This window comes from Euprymna scolopes, chromosome 16 (genome assembly GCF_053919585.1).
Source record: "Euprymna scolopes isolate OS-2025 chromosome 16, ASM5391958v1, whole genome shotgun sequence".
In the NCBI taxonomy this organism is placed as follows: Eukaryota; Metazoa; Mollusca; class Cephalopoda; order Sepiida; family Sepiolidae; genus Euprymna; species Euprymna scolopes.
Window position 1 is genome coordinate 85,605,125 of NC_136497.1, and position 19,500 is coordinate 85,624,624.

A 19,500-nucleotide genomic window follows, 5' to 3' on the forward strand; every position below is an offset into this window, starting at 1 on the left:
ACCAATGATTTTTTAGCTAGTATATATACTAATTATTATGATGATAAATCTGAATTAATCAAGGTTTATGTCCTTAAGGCTAAGTCCTAATTAACCCTATCCAGCGATTCTCTCACCAGGTGACCTGTCTCTTATTTAATACTTATCTAATTACTGTAGCTTTCGCGGACTGAATATTGTTTGTACCGCTTCCCCATGGACTCTTATTTTATATAGTACAAGCGGGGGGGGGGGGTACCCGAGCGGTGGGGGGTGTAATCAAAACATAAGAATAAAACACAAAAATAACTAATGTAAGGCAAACAAACGATGTTAAATGTAAAAATCGAAAAAACAAAAACAAAACAGAAAACAGAAAAACGGACGTTAAAACTGCTTTAAAAAATCTGAAAAATAAAAACTAAAAAAAAAGAAACATGTGAAAAATGGCTTAAATAAGCCTGTTTCAATATTAAAATTTAAAAAATCGGTAGGTACCCGGGTGTTTTTGGGGGTGTGCGGTCGGGGGGGGGGAGGGGGGTAATGAAAACCTAAGAATAAGCGAAGTAAAAAAAAAAAAAAACAGAAAAACGAACGTTACGTGAAAAATGGCTTAAATAACCCTCGAAAAAAAACAAAAAAGAAGACATCTCACACCACGATTCGAACCCAAAACGTTTAAATAATGACCCAACGCTCTAACCAACTGAGCTAACATGACGAATATAAAATTGTGTCAGTTCTTCAAATATTTAAACTAAATCAGGTTATGACGTCCTCTGACGCATGCGTAGAACTGATCTCGTCATGAGAGGACGGTTTTTGCTGACCCCCCTGTAGTGTGTTGATTTCAGAATTAAAAAATTAACGTTTTTGGCCAATTTTTCGATATTTGTCGGGCGAAGGATGGGGCTTTCATATGATACCAAGTTTGTTTTTGTTCAGTCTTTCGAAAGTATTTAGCAGACATACAAACACACACATTTTCGTTTTTATATATATAGACTTATCACTCAGACTGCCATCATCCTCGCTCCCTCTGTGTCTGTTTATTAAAAATCGAAAGTAATAAAGAAAAGAAAAATTAAGATTAGAATAAACTAAAGGGAATATCACCACAACTATTAATACTATTTTAGGTTAGTGTTAGGATAAAATGAAACAGTGATTTTGTGTTAGTTCATTCCTGGAAAGATGTCCAGCAACCTGGGAATCCATCTGACAGACACCTTATGTAAATGGTATGAATGGTAATTTTCACACACTCTGTAATAATCTTGATCTTTCGGGATATTTGACAAATATTCACGCATTGATCTTCCAAAGTGGCCGCCTCAACTTGACTAACAGATGCTTCATTAATGGCAGAAGGGGGCGATCATGTCTGGTAGCTGTTCCCCAGATTGCTGACCATGTTTGAATTCAAAATGCCAGCATTTTACAAGGGCATATCATCATATGTGAATCCAAACATTCTATTGTTAACATTGGTTTCTTCAATATTGTTCTAGTTAGAATTCTTTTTAGAACGATACCGGGTACTTACGGGGAGAACCACAAGAAGGTTGCCAATATCCTAAGTGAATTTTGTGGAAGGAGCTAGAGTCAAACTTGGAACACCCAGGTTGTCAGTCTGTGTCGTTAACCACTTGACTACCATCACCTCGCACAAGAGCATATGATAGGACATCATTACCATACGTTTCTTTATTTCATCAAAAGTTTTCTCTGGTGTTCATCCTTTCAAATAATAAAAAAAATAAGAAAAGATTACTGCGCAACACGCAACAAGCTTCATTACTAGGGCTATGACAACAGCATATTCTTATTATTGTTTTGACCTTGTGTATATATCCGACACAGTTAATCAATCAAGAACCACATCACTCTATATAAAAGCATAGAAGATATCAATGGATACACACTCGAGAGTCAAAACAATAAAAAGAATATGCTGTTGTCCTAGCCTTATTCATTACACACCTGACTCGGTTCAAATACCTGTAAATAGGTAACTACAATTAGTTCAGAGCTGTGATTCGCCACATAACTCATAAAGGTATAAGTCATTCCACATGCAAAATTTCAACTAGATCAGACAACCGGAAATGGGCCAGGAGCATTACTTATTGAACGCTCCTCATAAGCCAGAATCATGTTTCATCACATCCTCCATTGTTCACGTTAGAATAGATTCAGTCTGTGGAGCTGCTCTATGTTGGAAATCATGGGGAATTTGCACCATCTTGATTGCCAACCATTGAACATTTCGAAAGCATAAACTTAGTATGAATATTGCAAGAGCAGGGGATATGTTGTATTTATTATTAGTGTAATAATTTTCTTATCCTCTTTTTTCCTTCATTTTATTATTTTGTCCATAGATTTATTTTATTTATCGCATTTTTATCTCAATAAATATTTGATTGAAAGTAAATAAAAAATAATAATTCGCTCTAATTATCAAAGTTACGTTGGTGTGAGAAAAAAAAACCCTCGCATGAAACTGTTTTCTATTTTTATTAAAGAGAACTTGATCAGCAGAAGTTACTATTTTAACCTGTAGTTAGGGGGGTCCAAATTATGCACTCATACCTTTGTCACCAATACTATCATGAAATTAAATACATTAGATCCAATATGATTCGAACTTGCATTAATCAATCGTATAGTCTGCTTTGATATCTATTAAATTAATCGTATAGCAGAGAGACAGGTTGGAGTATAATATTTTATTAAATAAGAGTTTATATACAATCTACTAAAAGAAAAAACAAACTGTCTTTTTTTGTTGTTTTTTTTTTAAAGAATTCACTTATTTATTTATTTTAGTATTGTGTTTTACGTTGCTGATATTTAATAACTGCCAAAATCCTGTTTGTGTCAAATATAAATCTAATATAAATGATTTTTCAATATTTGCCGACTCGAACTTTATCTTCGAGAATTGATTAAAAGTTGGCGGCCATTTTTCTTTATCTATTCGTTTCAGGATAATCCAGAAATTGTCAATTATATTCAAGTCTGGAGATTGATTTGGCCAGTTTTCAATATAGATGGTGCTTTTTCTTGTTAGATAATTTTGTTGTCAAATTTGAAGTATAGTGGCTGGGACCATCTTGTTGAAGAATATTTCTGAATGTTCATATTTGTCGGCACTCTCATCATCCTCTATACACTGACGCTCATACAAATTGACAGTTCCTTTAATAGAAGAGCTCGAAGAGGGTGGGGGTAAATTTTTTGTGTGCTTTATTTTTTTTTCATTACCACGAATTACTCCCCACATTTGCAGAACTTTTTGTACTATTTTGTTTTTTCTTTTTCAGCATAACCTTCATTAAATCTTTAATTAGGTTTTCTTCTAACATATTGTCTGGTATTTGGAGGAAGACAACTTTGAGATTCGTCTGAGAAAATTACTTTTTCCCCTCCTCCTTTTAAATGCTTTAGTCTTTTTTGTTTATGCGTACATACTAACCAGTCTTTGGTTTATGTATTTATTTGTTCGGCCATCAGCTTACACGTGTCACGTTCTCATCTATAAGTCTGGCTCTCTTGAGACAGGGAATAAGAACAGTATAAGACAGTATAAAACAGGTTTCTTTATTAAGATCTTGTTTGTTGGTCGGACAACTGGAGAATTTACGACATATTTGAAGGACTGCATCTTAGTCTTCCAAGAGTTTCGGTTAACTTTTATAATTATAAAAGTTAAATCCTTACTTTGAAAAAGAAAAATTCTATCACTATGTGACATGATTTGTCCAATGAGATTCAAGTTCTTTAGAGAACGTGAAACATCCTGGTGATTTCCTAATTATAGAGAAATGGATGTTGAAATTACTCTCTGATATATTGTAGAAAGGAATATGTTTGTTTGAAGTAGTTGAGTAGTCTTGGTTACATAATCGAGTAATACAGTTTTGTAAATCACCTTAATGAATAGTTCTTTGTAATCGTAGTGGGTAATATCTAGGGCTATGACAACAGCATATTCTTATAATTGTTTTTACTCTCGAGTATATATCCCACACGGTTAATCAACCGAGAACAACATCACTCTGTATAAAAGCACATAAGATATCAATGATACACACTCGAGAGTCAAAACAATGAAAAGAATATGCTGTTGTCATAGCCCTAGTAATATCCTTATGCTCTATGCTTTTGGCATATCTTTCAATGTCTCTCCCAGGCTACTATACTTGTCCATATTTATGACTTAGACAAAGATCAGCCAATCATATTCTTGTGAGGAGGAATTAGCATGTATCCATATCCATTACATCGTTCCCAAACAACTTATTTTTAAATCATGTTTTAGTTTTAATCATATATAGTTAAATAAATCATAGTAAGTTGACTGGTACGTACAAAACGATGAATATAAGCTGGTCATATTAAAAATTCCAATAAGAGGCTTGAATTTGCAGAAAAAGTTGCAAGGAAGATAAGTGAGGATTGGATTACCTCTCTTTGTTAGTTATTATATCCCTTGGAAGCATAAATATAATAATGAAGATAAGAATAATAGTTACCATAATACAAATTTCCTGTTCTGTCATAACTTTAACAAAACTGTAGCATTGATATTTGTCTAAAAAGAAAATGTCAAGCAGTTTGTGTGCAAGAAGTGTAAGACTATAAAGACAGATGAGCTATTAAGGCTACTCAGTAATGTTACCTTGGTGATACCATTTGATCACGGGCAGAAGCAGATACTAATGTGATGGCAAGAGTTAGGAGTGTTACCAAGAAAAGCCTATCAAGTTTATATACACATTGTAATGATGTATGGAAGTGAAATCTAGGACGTACATTGCATGGAGATGACTGCTATGAGAATGATGCAATGGATGCTTAATACATGTCTTAAATCTGATGAGCTCAGAAAAAGGTTAAATATGTATTTGTTTCCTTTTCTGTCAGTTAAAGTTCTCGAAATAAATATGAGATACATAGACATTCAAATGTTTTAGTTTTGATTATATATAGTGAAAGAAATCATAGTAAATTGACTGGTACGTACAAAACAGCGAATAAAAGCTGGGCATATTAAAAAATCCAATAAGACGATTGAATTTACAGATACAATGTACACTACTTTTTTGTTGTTTTTTTTTTTTTTTGAAACTTACTTCCCCTGTTTTGTCTCTCAGTCCTCATCTTCAACGAATGAGTGATGTTTCTAACAGAGAGGGAAGAAAACATTTGTTTGAGCAATAGTTAGAGCCGACTAAATTCTCTTTCCATTTTATTCTATTCTTGTTATGTCACTAATAAGGGTGCTGGAGGTAAACGTTTTCCTGGGCTTACATTATCCGCCTGGTAGCTAGGAACCCGAATCTTAGATTAACCCCCAAAGTGGCCATGTTATCAGCAGATGCATAATACCAGGGCTGCTGCACTGTCTTTTGGTGAATGGAGTCTGGACTCTGCGGCAGCTTCTGATAGGGCCTCTCGATGTACCATATTAGTGAGAACTCCTTCGCATTTTCCTTTCGATTGGTCTACAAAAGTCTCCTTTCTTCTCTTTATCCTTTATCCCTATTCTTTCCCTCTTGCTTCTCCTAAGCCTTACTCTTAACAACTTTGCTGTTCTCTTCCACAAACTACCCAACCTAACCATGAAAAACTCCTATAAACAAAGCAAGAGAAAACCCAGAACCACAACTTCCAACATAGACTTCCACTACAAGGTCTCCCTCTTTAACATCAAAGACCGAAATACAATTATGGGAAACCATACCTGACCTATTGTTTTTGTGTGAAACTGGCATTAATTCAACTGCTTTCTTAGCTGATTTATTCATCAAAGGCTATTCTAACTTCACATCCAAACCTGATCCTCAAGACTGCCATGGATAGCTTCCCCTGTGGCAGGGACATCTCCAAAGACCCCAAACATGCCTCCATGTGCTTTAGAATAGCACTCGCAATAAAGCATTTATATTTGCCTTCGACTGTCCCCACAATAATGGAGTAGCTATCTTTGAGAGCATTGCTAAACAAATGGATGATAGTCTAACTGCTCATCCCTTTGCCAAAATCCACGTCTGTGGAGATTTCAGTGTTCATAATGCCGAATGGCTAGTTCACTCAAACAAAATCGATGATGAAGGGAGGTTTTGTCATGATTTCTTCCTCGTTTATGATCTGACACAGATTGTTAACAAACCTGGCGCTGACAGACAATTTGCAAGTCCTCTAGATCTTTTTCTAACAACATGCCCTGAAATATGCTCATCTTCAGGCCCATCTTTGTTAGGATCTTCTCCAAATATTCCTCGCGCTCGAACAGAGTATTGATACTTGGTGGCTGACTGGGAAGGTTTCAAAACGTTCACATCAGAACTACCTATACACTCCATGTTTAAAAAGTATGTGTCCACTATACCATCTGATTTAATTGATTGGTTAACTGTCGACCTAGAAAACTATATACTCTCCAAGAAACTCCAACAGAAACTGAACAGCCAGCCTTGGTACATCTCTGAATGTATTGCTGCCATTGCTAAGAACTTTACATCAAACAACACTATACAGTAAAACCACCTATTTCCTGAATTTCCTCCTAAGACTGATAACAATTGGAGCAACATCCACATGTTTGTGATGTTACCACACTCATCAAAATCCTTGATGCTAACAAAGCAATTGGTCCTGACAATATTCCAGTCATCTAATATATAAACGGCTATATGGCTGTTTGTCTGGCTTTTTCCATATTTTCAAACTATCTCCTCCAAAACTAAAATTCGCATAACGGCGCTAGAAGGCTCAAATGATTGGATACTTTACAGGCCGTTCTTTTATGGGTCCTTAGCCGGTTAAAATTGTTTTTAAGGGATCAAAAATGAGTCAAGATAGAAAAAAATCGTTAAACATTTTGTACATTCATTTTAGTTTATTTTTGATTTTTAATCGGTTTATATGCATGTCACGTTAGTACAGCGGTAACGTCACCAGCTTTGAATGCTACAGTATGAGTTTCGATTCTAGCTGATGGCACCTGAATACTTGTTTTTTTTTTACTTTTGAAATCACGATTCTATAATAATATATATGAAATATAGACAAATCAAAATATATTTAAGCATATATTACACCCGGGCAAAGCTGAGCCCCCCCCCCTCCACCGCTAATAGTCCTAAAGAAGCTACAACCAGAGTTGGCACCTATTCTTACAAAGCTGTTCAATCGATGCCAAAAGGAGAAATGCTTTCCAACACCTTAGAAAACGGCATTATTCTGCCTAGTCTATAAAAACACTAGAGATCGGTCTTCTACATCTCAGTACCAACGGATTAGTCTTCTGTGTGTCGGGAGTAAGCTGCTTGAATTCGTATTAAAACACTAAGTTTATTTGTCAACATATATGTAGATGACATTACCATCTACAGCAATACTTCAAAGGTCAGTAATGACCAAGATCTTTCAGAGTTTCTATCCTCCAATTTTGAGCACCTTCCTGCAACCTATTTCCTACAGATGTTTCTCTATCATTATTTTCATGGGAAGTGCTCGTTGGAGTTTCAATATATGGTCCCCCTTTTGCAAACTTTCATAAAAAAACACTCGTCTTGCTACAACTATTATCAACAATTTCCCTCACTCTGTCTGTGCTTACATGTGAACGCAAGTTCTATGAACAAAGCTTCTTTCCTAGAACTGCACATCCATAGAATTCTCTTCCACTAGCTTGCTTTCTAGCTGATTACAACTTGATCGTCTTAAAGTCCAATTTAAACAAATTCTTTTGGGGCCTTCCCCTGAAATAGTCAAATTCTACTTACATCGCAATATACTCTTTAACTCTTATTCTCGAGTAGCTCTTTAGCCTTGATATGTGGTGACTTCTTTGTAAAAAAAAAATCCATAATCGAAAGATATTTAAGCCTATTTTCAGTGTAATTTTGAAAAGTGAAAATATATAAAGTTTTGTTTGCTTAATGCATTATATTAAACGGTCTTAATAATTATTATAGTAAATATATATATATATATATATATATATATATATATATATATATGTATGTATATATATTGATTGCCATTTTTTACAGATTAAATTCTCAGTTGTAGGCACACAAAAGGCCTAGTAACCTTTCTTTTACAAGTCTAGTCTTTCTTTTACAAGTCTAGTCTTTCTTTTACAAGTCTATCAAACAAATTCAGTTTGTGCATATCTACGTTCTTCTCCCGTTTGTCCCTTGTGTAATTAGTTGTTGTCATAGACTCTCATGTCATTGAATTGACCTGCCTTTGATCAACAAGCTCCATCCAAATGTCCCATAGACATGATCAACCTGAAATATGTCTGGTGTGGTTGACATGCGTTTTTTTCCTCAGAGTACAACAGTCGTCTTGGCTCGGATCACCCACAGCTCTCACAGATATGTTTCTGTCAAAATGACCGCTTTGAAGCCATCCTCTCCCAGTCCTTCGGATTTATGATAAGCGTATTAAGCTAGTTTTTGATACATCATTAAAATAACTTTTTGGCTCATGTGTTGGATATTTATCATACTATATGGTTTTCCAAAACACAGGTAGAACCACACACACACACACACATATATATATATATATATATAGGCCATAACTTAGGCCAATAAACAACTGCAATGTTAAAATGAAACCAAGACCTCCTTGTTGCGACAGCTTGACCATACGGGATCGTACTTCCTCCTACCCCTTTTCTTCACCACATCTCCCTCCAAAACCTCTACTGTTCACATTCACAAACTATACATCCCCCTTTCTTTCAGAGCATAAACCACACCCAAATATATTTATAAAAAATGAATACAGCCTTAATTCTCGTTTCAATATCGGCCCCTTTTTTTTGGTCTGATGAATTGGTCTCTTTGAATTGACATTCCACTGAAACATGTATGTACATGTGTAATCAATGTTTGTATAATAAACAGATTATATATATATATATATATATATATATATATATATATATATATATATATATATAATTACCATTTTATTGGCTTAGTTACACAGGTTTCAATTACTGAATCGTGTTAACGATCTGACAATTTCATCAGATTTCAGATAAAATTGTCATTTCGACAACATGATTCAGTAATCAAAACATCTTTAACTATGCAGATAATATGGTAATATATATATATATATCTTTGCTCTACATAGTATTGAGCACTCTTTTCAGATTTTTACTAATTACCATTTAATTGATATTATATATATATATTATTTTCACAAAATCATGAAACAAAGGTTGTATTGATAGCAACAAGTAGTGTATTTTCGTTGTTCGTTACAAATGTTCCGACAATTTCAAACCTTATATCGTTTGAAAATGTTCACGGGAACGGCCTCTCTTCGGACGTTGATAAAAATTACCTTTTTAATGAACAATTTGGAATCCATTTCCCTTTTAAGGAAAACTATGAGATAAAAGATTTACCTACATTTCTTCCTTCAGATGTTTTTCCGTTTTCTGTTTGTTAAGGATTTTTTTATATCTACCTATTTTCGTATCTCTATTTTTAAAAGTTTCAATCGATTATTCATTTATCCTTGCTACCAATTACCCATGTTCACTTAATTTAGGTTATTACTATTTTAATTTATTTATTTACATTATCTTATTTATTTTTTATCAATTCTGGACCTGATATTTTACGTTCGTACGATATTGTTTTGATTCTGTGTTAGTTTCATATTTAATGATTATATTGTCGATTTACAATTATATCGGCATGCTTATTTGTGTAATTTCAAAAAGCGGTTGTTTTTTTAATTTATTCCATGAGAAGAAGAGGGTTAGTGTTACTTTTTATTCAATGCTAGTTCAGTTTGCATTTTTAAATTTTGGATTTAAATTTTTATTTTTTTTATTTTTTCCTTCGTTCTAATCTATTTTTACATTGTAAGGGAGGTTACTCTATTCATAAAAATTTTAACCCTTATGCCATTTTGTAAGTTGGTCAATTCCTATTATGGTGTTAGGATTTATTTATTAGTTTATCATCCCCGTTTAATTTTAGGCTAACGCGTAAGTTTATTATGTACATCTCTACTAGGATTCTGATTTATTTCCAAAGTTTTAACCTAAGTGTGCTACAAGACCTGTTGACTCTAATTTTCCCGTATGTCATTCATTTCAATTCAAGATTTAAGTTCTAAAATACTTTTCCAATTATAAACATCCTATTTATAAGTATTCTATTTATAAATATTCTATTAAACTCCACTAAGTTTTCCTCCAATAGAAGTGGAGGTGCACCTTGGTTTCTGAATTTAAAACAAAAATATTATTTATTAAGCTAGGAGTTTTCAAGCTTTATTGATCTAAAATCAGCATGTATTAGTCCCCCATCTTTATTTCTATTATTGTGTTTCTAGTGTTGAATTTATCTTGCTAATCTCTTAAGCTTCAGATTTGCTTTCTAGATTTGGTCTTTCACTTAAAAACTTATATATTGCATATGTAAATTCTCGTTTCATGTTAACATTTTACTCTTAGTATATTTTGTGGATTTAAAAAAAAATTTATTTCAGCTAGGTTTTTGATGTGATAGCAAAAATCTATTCCTATGAAGACATCCTTGTATAGCATCCAGCCTTTTGTTTAATATTTCTTCTTTAGAATTCACTATATAGTATGCTTTCTGTAAACACAGACTGCATCTTTTTGATCTACCAGGTTTATACTTTCTACCTTTATCTACTATTGACCATTTTAATTCAAACTCTTTTTTTGTTTCTATGTAGTTCCCTAACCCAATCACCTAATGCAGTTGTGTTCCTCTTTTTATTTCTAATGTTAATTTTTGTTCCATCCTCCTCCCTTCTATCATTATCATCTTCCCTATTAGTTTCCTTCTCCGGTTCATTTTTGAAGGATGCAACATGGTTTCTTAATCTTTCCTTAAAGATGCATCCCGTTACTCCAAGATATACCTCCTTACTATTATCAGCCTTAATCTCACATTTGTACACCATTTCTAAGGTTAAACGTTTGTCCTTCAAAGGATAATTGCTCAGTATTCTGCCATAACAGTTTCTCTTTAAATTCTGTTCTCCTGATACTGACTAATTGTTATTCCTTATTTTTCTGTTATTAGAGCTTATTATAGTATTGGCTAAGTTGGCAGAGGTGGAGAAAGAGTTTTACTGAGTTCCTAATCTTTTTCAATTATTCTGTAAAATTCCTTAGGAATATTGTTTTGGATATACTCAATAAATGGTGGATTAAACCAAACCTGTTTCTTATGTCTGGTCAAAGTTCAACGATTTGACCTTTGAGAACACTACCAAACTCCTCTGCCAATTTTGGGTTTAACACTTGAAATTTTAGATATAGATTCCTTGGATATGGATCTAACTTAATAACTTGATTTGAGCCCAAACAATAAATGTTAAGGGGTCATAATAGGGGTCAAAGTTAAAAAAAAATTGACCGCGTTTTTTTTTTGTTTTTTTTGCTTAACATACACCTCCAAACACCCGGGCATGGCCGGGTTGAAATGCTAGTGTGTATATATATATTATATATATATATATATATATATATATATATATATATATAATGCAAAGTTAGTGAGTAAAAAAAGTGCTAGATAAAACACTTTCATGTATTATGGGTAAGGGAGAAAGCAAATAACAAGTCAAACAATGCCATTCCCTTTTGCTGTTTGGAAAGAAATCTTTGACTACTTAAATAACGAACCTTTTTTTTTCTGTACCGATTAATGTTTTTTTTTAAACGTTCCAGTTCAAGACGTTTCTTTTTGTTTTTTTCTTTTTTTTTCAACTTTTATTTTATTTTATACGAATATTAATGCAAACACAGGCAAAGCATATATTTTTCCTTCATTTTTAATACTTCTGTAAAGCTCAGCTCAGAGTGACAAACAAGACATTATATATAAGTTTTGTTGCATCTATTTTGAAACGTTATTAAATACAATATGACAAGAATGGCTCCAGGAATGTTTGTGTATTGAAGGATGGACATCACTTAAGAGTTGAATCAATCACGTACGTATTAGCTTAGGTGAATCTGCCTGGCAGACCCGACAGCAAAGGTCAGTTTTATTAAAGAGGCCAATGACATGAGTGTATACGCTAACCCTGCGCAAACACACACACGTCCACTTTGATGAGTTGAATCCGTACAAAACTGCTCTCATCAAGACCTCTGCCTACGTGCATGAAAATCAGAGCTTTCAAGAGACATCAGTTAAAGTCAACACACATGTACAGATGAAAACAATCACTTAACAGATGACAGAATATCTGAAAAATAAGGAGCATGTAAATACATGTATAGGACTTTCAACAATAAAAAATTATGAGTATAATTACAAAACAAGACTAAAACTAAATGAAGCCATCCTTAGAAAATTAAACATACATGTTAATATGCAGTCATAATTCTTTGGTATATTTGTGTAACTAATTTCAAAGAAATTTTACAATTAAATTACAGAGACTATTAGTAGTGGTAGTAGTAGCAGGTTTTACTCACTAGGAGTTTTCACACCAGTCATTATCAGTGATTGACCAATGAAAATAACAAGTGGTATTCCATGGTGTCTGCATGACAACAGATCGCTTCAGATTTCCCACACTCTTTGCCTCTTTTGGTAACTGTTGTAAATCATTTTGTCTTATTGTCACGGCTGTTTAGCATTGATTTCTCATTGACCATTAGTTCCACAGACATTTGAATGGCAATAAGCCATTATTATTATTATTATTATTATTGTTATTGTTATTATTATTATTATTATTATTATTATTATTATTATTGTTATTGTTATTATTATTATTATTATTTACATTCATATAAAGTTATCTTGTTAGATTCTCAAAGTCAAACCCAAATTGCAATCAATCCGATATATCAATATTAGATTAAGTATTTTCTTGTTTTCTCTTTTCACTATGTTATGGCATTATTATATCTTATTGTTTCGTTTTTGTTTGTTGTTGTTGAAAGTACTTATTTCATACTGTTGAGATATTTTCCCTTACACATTGAAATACATTGTTTCGACATTTCTCTATTTCTCCAATTAAATGATGTATTTCTTAAAATTAATTGTTTATCATAATACTAGGTAAAATATTTTTCATTCCAACTTCAACATACACATATGTTTAAAGTATTATCAAGTTTTCCTTTATTCATCGTGATGATCGAATCTCTGACGCCATTTTTGAAATCTTACAAATATCAAACAAGTATCTAAACAGCTTAAACTACATTTTTAAAATGCTTCCGTTTGTTTTTGGTATTTACATTTATTCGATTTCAATTAAAAAAAAACGATTTCTTTTTTAAAACATAATATTTTTTAAGTAATCATGTAATGAGTTCTTTTTGATGACCCCTGCAAAAATAAATTGAAATTATACAGAGTCCTCTCCCCTGTTTTTCAAATTTTATAATACATCCACATAAAATGTTATAAAGAGATATATTTTATGTATAAATTTTCTGGATTTACTTCAACAGTGCTAAAACGCGAGTAGAGCCAAGAAGTAAGTTATGAAAATATATGGGAATTAAGCTACATAGAATCTTTTTATGTTTCATCCCAATTTTTATAAGTTTTGGTTTTAGTTTCGATTATAGCTGAATGATGTTTGTTTAAAATAGACATTTGGTGAGGTTATTTGTAGGCACCACTCCTGTGGGTGAATCGGTAGAACTGCTGACTATCAGCATGATGGTTCTAGGTTCAATCCTCGGCTTGGGAGAGGTGCTACTCTAGCGGCATTGATGAGTTGTGATACAATGAAACAAGACTGTATGTCGATAACTACAAATATATATATATATAAGTTTGGGGTTTGGTTTTGATTCAAGCTGATGAACCCAAGTCATATAGATATATTTTTTTATTTTGGAAATTGCAACTTTATAATATATAAAAATCGATAGAACATTAACTCTATAATAATATATACGAAATCTGCAAGAATTAAAATATATTTAAGCATACTCTACGACCGGGCTTTACCGGGCGTTTGTGCTAACTTAGATAAATACTTTTGCTGTTTTAACAAAATAGCTACAATAATATCAGAGTGTCTCGATTTACACTGAACATCTACAGAATGCCACATCAATATATTACATATGAATGAGTCCCTTGTGGAATTTCTACAGGTCCTGCTTGTTGATTATTAATATAATTCTTTTAAAATGGCTTCTTCATAGTGTGAACAGAAAGTGTTCTGATTCAGATTTGGCGCCTATTTGTTATTCGTTTGTAATGGAGGTTACTTGGTTCATACTGTGATATGGTTAAAATAATATCTATATATCTATAAAAGTGAAAGTGTACATTTCCCTACACAATAACTGTCAATTTTCAGTCTACAGACTCAAAATTTGATATACAGGGTATGGAGATGTGGAAAAATCTTTGTAATCCGTTTTCGGCCAGAAATTTGGCTGTTAAGGGGGTCAAAGTTCAACCGATTTGACCTTTGAGAACTCTACCAAACTCCTCCACCAATTTTGGGTCTAAACAAAAAAAAAGACTAAGATATTTCATATCAGCCTTTATATATATATACTAGCGGGGCACCCGGCGTTGCCTGGGTGTTTTGAGGTGTGTGTGTGTGTAAGGGGGGGTCAAGTAAAGAATAAGCGAAGTAATAACCTTGTTTAAATAAAAAAAAAAAAAAACGATGTTAAAAAAATTTGGGAAAACCAAAACAAAAAAAACAGCGAACAAACATAAAACTTCTTTAAACAAGGCTGATAGTCATTAGTTGCGTGCTGTCGTGTAATGAATGAATGCGTGAATGTAGGATTGACATGAAATTCTTAAAGATAAACTAAAATGACCGAAAAATGGCTGAAATGACTTAAATAAACAAAAAGTAAATGACTTAGAATAACTTTAATGAACTTAAGGATGAATTGAATGACCTTAAGAATGACTTGAATGCTTAAAAAATAACTGAAATCCTTCAAAAATAACTTGATTGATCTGGAGAATGACTTGACTGGCTTTGAGACTGACTGGTTGTAAAGTGGGTGATCATTTTACATTAAATCAATACAGAAAAGTGATCCCCCACTTTATATTACAAAGTTACAAACATAAGTACAGCGTGTAGTAGGAACAGATACTACACTTTGATCTTGGCCAAAAGGCCAAGAAAAGAGTATTTACTTGCTCCCCCACCGAGCAAATTAGGCACAAGGCCGATTTTTAATGTGAGGGGTGAAGGGGAAATGGGGGACCAACTCCCCGGGGAGTAGGGGATCTGGATAGTGACAATTGGTATGAAGGGTTGCCCCTACATTGTCCAAGGTCTTATATGTGGGGCTGCCCCCACATACGGTTTTTGCTTGCAGTATCTGCCGGAACAGATACTACACTTTGATCTTCATATTTAATTTATTTTGTTTAAAGAAAAATTACAATTAAGAAAATTCCAATATAAAATTACAAATTTAAAAAAGGAAAATCTCCAAAAGACAAAACAAATTTAGGCACAAGGCCCTATAAGATCTGAGGAGGGGAGTGTTGCAGGGTCTTTGTAACTAAAGTTAAAAATGGAGTCTTTGGCGACTTTACTCTTGACTGGCAACATTTACCACAATACCTCATTCACTCTGTGGAGTCTAAAGCTAACTAATGAAAACCCCAGCGTTTTTGCAAAAAGGATATATATACAATTTCTGTGTGTATGTGTGTATTTTTTTTTTATTAAAATGTGTGTGTGTGTGTGACAAAAAAGTTCAATTCATTGGAAAATAAAAAGTTATTGAATTTGGAAGAAAAACAGTTCGTGTTGGGGAGTGGGAAATATAGAAAAAATGTACAAAAAATAAAATTAGTGCATTGTTAGTAAGGTCTCTTCCTGAGCTAATCTAAGTAGTTAGATCGTCTACTGTTTTCCAGGCACTGAAAACAAGCGGGGAGATCCCTAATGGGGATTGGGAAGAATTCATATCGGGTGTAGGGAGGAAAAATAAAGAGATTGTCAAAACCAAAAAGGGGAAGGAGGGGGGGTAGGCGGCGACCTTCGAGTAGGGGTTGACAAGGGGGTGATAAAACAAAAAAAGATAGGGGGGGTTAGTTGTAGGGTAGCCTCGAAAGGTTCTCTAGTGCCAAAAAAAATCGGGGGACAGGATCTCATTTGTACCACTAGTCACTTTTACTCTTTACTTTTTATTTGTCTAACCTCCACTCCGTCTAGTTGATAGACTGCCCTTTCCACTAGGTTTGTAAAAGGAACCTGGCTTCTGTGGATCAGTCTCTAAGTGGGGATGCCCTCTAGATGGGGGTGAATGGAGAAAAGATTTTGTGGGTAAGGAATGGGGGTTAGTTTGTATTTCTTTCTCTCCAAGATGGGTGAAATTTAGAGGAGGGGGTGAAAACAGAAATTGCAAGAAGGAGGGGGTGGTGAGCTTGGAAGCTTCCTAATCAGGGAGGGATGGAACACACACTCAGCTAGCTGAGAGGCTATTTGTTAAATTTTACTTTACGGAACTGCGCGTTCCACACCTAGGCGGGGAACACGTATTCAAATTTGGCTCTTCTTCGTACACACAGACTTGCTACCTGTATCCATCTTCTGTCAAATGCTGTACAATGCAGCCTTCTTCTATCACATCTGATCATCACCCATAGTTGGTGTTTAAAGAAAGCCATCAGATCCTAATCAGAAAAAGACACCCACCCCCCCACCTCCCGGCGACCTTGCAAATCACCATTCTTGCCACGGCCAGGATCGTGTTTTCCCGGTCCCACGGTGGCCTCACATTGTCCACGACATTGGATACGGTAATTGGGCGAGGATGCTCAGGATCGATACGAGCCGTTACCTCGCTGACATACGACCAGTACTGGCAGAGTTCACGGCAATCGAAGAAAGCATGATCAGTCGTTTCTACGGCTGTTGTCCCACAATGGGGACAATCAGGTGACTCCAAAAACCCGGAACTGCATTGTACGCTGTTGAGTGGAAGTGCATTTCGGGCCAATCGCTAGGTCAGAGAGAACTCCGAATTGTTCAAATGATTCGAACCTGGTGCCCAGCTCCACGCGGAGCGGATCCCACTCTGCTGCCCACCCAAACGCATGCATAGCGGGTCGTTGGCAGCCCCCTTCACTAGATCCCTGTGGAGTTCCCTACGGGTAGCAGTCACAAGGTCGCTGGACCTTGGTAGTCGTTTTAGCACGGCTCGGCATTCTTTCATGTAGGCAGATTCTCCCCACACTTTGATCTTGGCAAAAGGCCAAGAAAAGTTTAAAAAGCTAAGAACAGCATCTATTAACAACAGACCTTTGATCTTAACCAAAAAGGCTAAGCACAAAAGTGTTACTGACCGACCAACAGACGACCAACTGACGGACCCATAGAGTGACTTATAGAGTCGCTTGCACGCAACTAAAAAGAAATCAGAAAAATAAGGGGAGAAAATGATGAACTTGTTCGGAAAAACAAAAACAAAAAACAGCGAAAAGCAAAAAGGAAAAAAAATGGCATAAATAACCCTTCGATTCCATTAAATCCATGGTGTGTTTCATCAAGTAGAAAGCATAGAAGGAAAAGGAACGTTAAAATTCCATTCCAGTTTTTTTTAAGCAGCTACAAAACGAAATAAAGTGAAAGAAAAAAAATGGCATAAATAACCCTTCGATTTGGTTAAGTCCACGGTGTGTTTCACCCAGTAGAAAGCATAGAACGGAAAGGCACGGTAAAATTCAATTCCAGTGTTTTTAAGCAACTACGAAGTAAAGAAAACTAAAACCGACATTCCTTTGTAACTGTTCCTTGTGAACGATCCCAGAAATGGTGTAAATGGTGGCAGGGGAAGGAGGAATTTATTAGAGAGAAAAGATTTTACTACTTCCATTGATTTTAACCGATTGTTGCAGTAAACTCTCAACAGAAAAAATATAGGAATCTATGATTATTGAGTAAGTGGAGAGGTAATATGCCTATAACACACCTCAGATACTGTGCTGCAGTTTGTGCATATTACACTTGCCTGAAATGTCCTGATTTTTAATCTTATTAAGGTCAAAATCATAGGGGGAAAAATGAGTTCATTTTATATATATATATATATATATATATATATATATATATATATATATATATATGTGTGTGTGTGTTAATCATGTTGACACACAGATTCCTGTCAGATCACCGGAGGTAAGCAATGTTGAGTCTGGTCAAGTGACCAATTTGGTAATTCCAGGCGCTATGTAGGAGGACGTTGACACCTTTCTGCAAGAGCTGCAAAAACCTAATGTCGTCATCTCCCCTAACGGGGATATACATGCGACCGAGGACCGCTTGTGAATTTCTAACTCCCATAGAACTTCCTCCTTTGGAGGAGGCAGGTTAAACTTGAATAGGGTTTGTGCCATTTCACACACACACATGTCAGTTTTATACAATCAAACATGTTTAAAGGAAGTCTGCAACTCTGATAAATACATATAGTGACGGAATAAAACTTGTGGATATAGAATAGGATTTTCTCTAAGTGTAAAATGAAATCTATCAAATTGCGTTATGTATGTATGTATGTATGTATGTCATGCTACAATGCAATGGTTTATCTGTATGTATATAAACACATTGAATAGATGCATACGTGTACTTGGAGATGAAGGTCTTAGCTGGTCAAGTTTTGCCAACAGCAAATACACGGCATCATCCTCTCATTATATTCACATCCATCTTTTGCAATTGATATGAATAAAATTCATACCAATTCCAAATTTGATTTCTGAACCAACATTAATAATACTCTCATATGGTCATTTCATACGACCTTGCTCAGCATCACCATGGGGTAGGTTTGGAAAGAAGCCAACTCAAATTGATCAGGGTGGATGCCATTGCAATTTGATACTAATGTTAGGTCAACCGGATTATACATGTTTTGATATAGAAATTTAAATTAAAATGCCATTATTATGTACTCGCTAGGAGTTCTCACACAAGTCATTATCAGAGATTACTCACTGATAGTTCTCCGGTGTACGTGTGACAATAAGTCTCTCCAAATTTTCAGTACTCGATAATCTTTGCAAATGACTGTGTTATTGCAACATCTGCTTACCATTGATTTCTCACTGTCAACAACCATTGGTTTTTACTGAAATTTGGGTGGCAATAAGCCTCTCCAGAATCCCAGTCTTCTCTGCATTGTTCCAGTGGAGGTCTGATTAGTGCCCTTCCTCTTCTGTCTTTCCAACCTCCTTGAGTCTTCATAGTTATTTTGTGTGGTATTAGTAAAAAAAATTGCCTTTTTTATTGTGACGGTGAACCAAAAATAAGAAAAAAATGTCTAAAATTTCAGGAAAATTAGTGTCAGTAAAGGAAGAAAATATCGATTAAATAAATATAACTCTAAAGTATTTTTCAACTGTTTTTTAATATAAATTTAACATAAAAAGCATTGCTTTATTTTGTTTATCTATATTTGCTTTAAAAGTAAATTTTCTTTTTGATAATTCTTAAAAGCATGGTAGACATGAT

The 19,500-nt window shown here is 34.4% G+C and overlaps 1 protein-coding gene and 1 pseudogene across 2 annotated transcripts in view; one reads left to right on the plus strand and one right to left on the minus strand.

Annotated features, from left to right (window-relative positions):
- The window catches only part of LOC145296015 (uncharacterized), a 512,151-nt gene that overhangs the window by 487,694 nt on the left and 4,957 nt on the right, over positions 1-19,500 (plus strand). The window lies entirely within an intron of this gene.
- Positions 15,021-15,157, minus strand: LOC145296396 (U2 spliceosomal RNA; annotated as a pseudogene).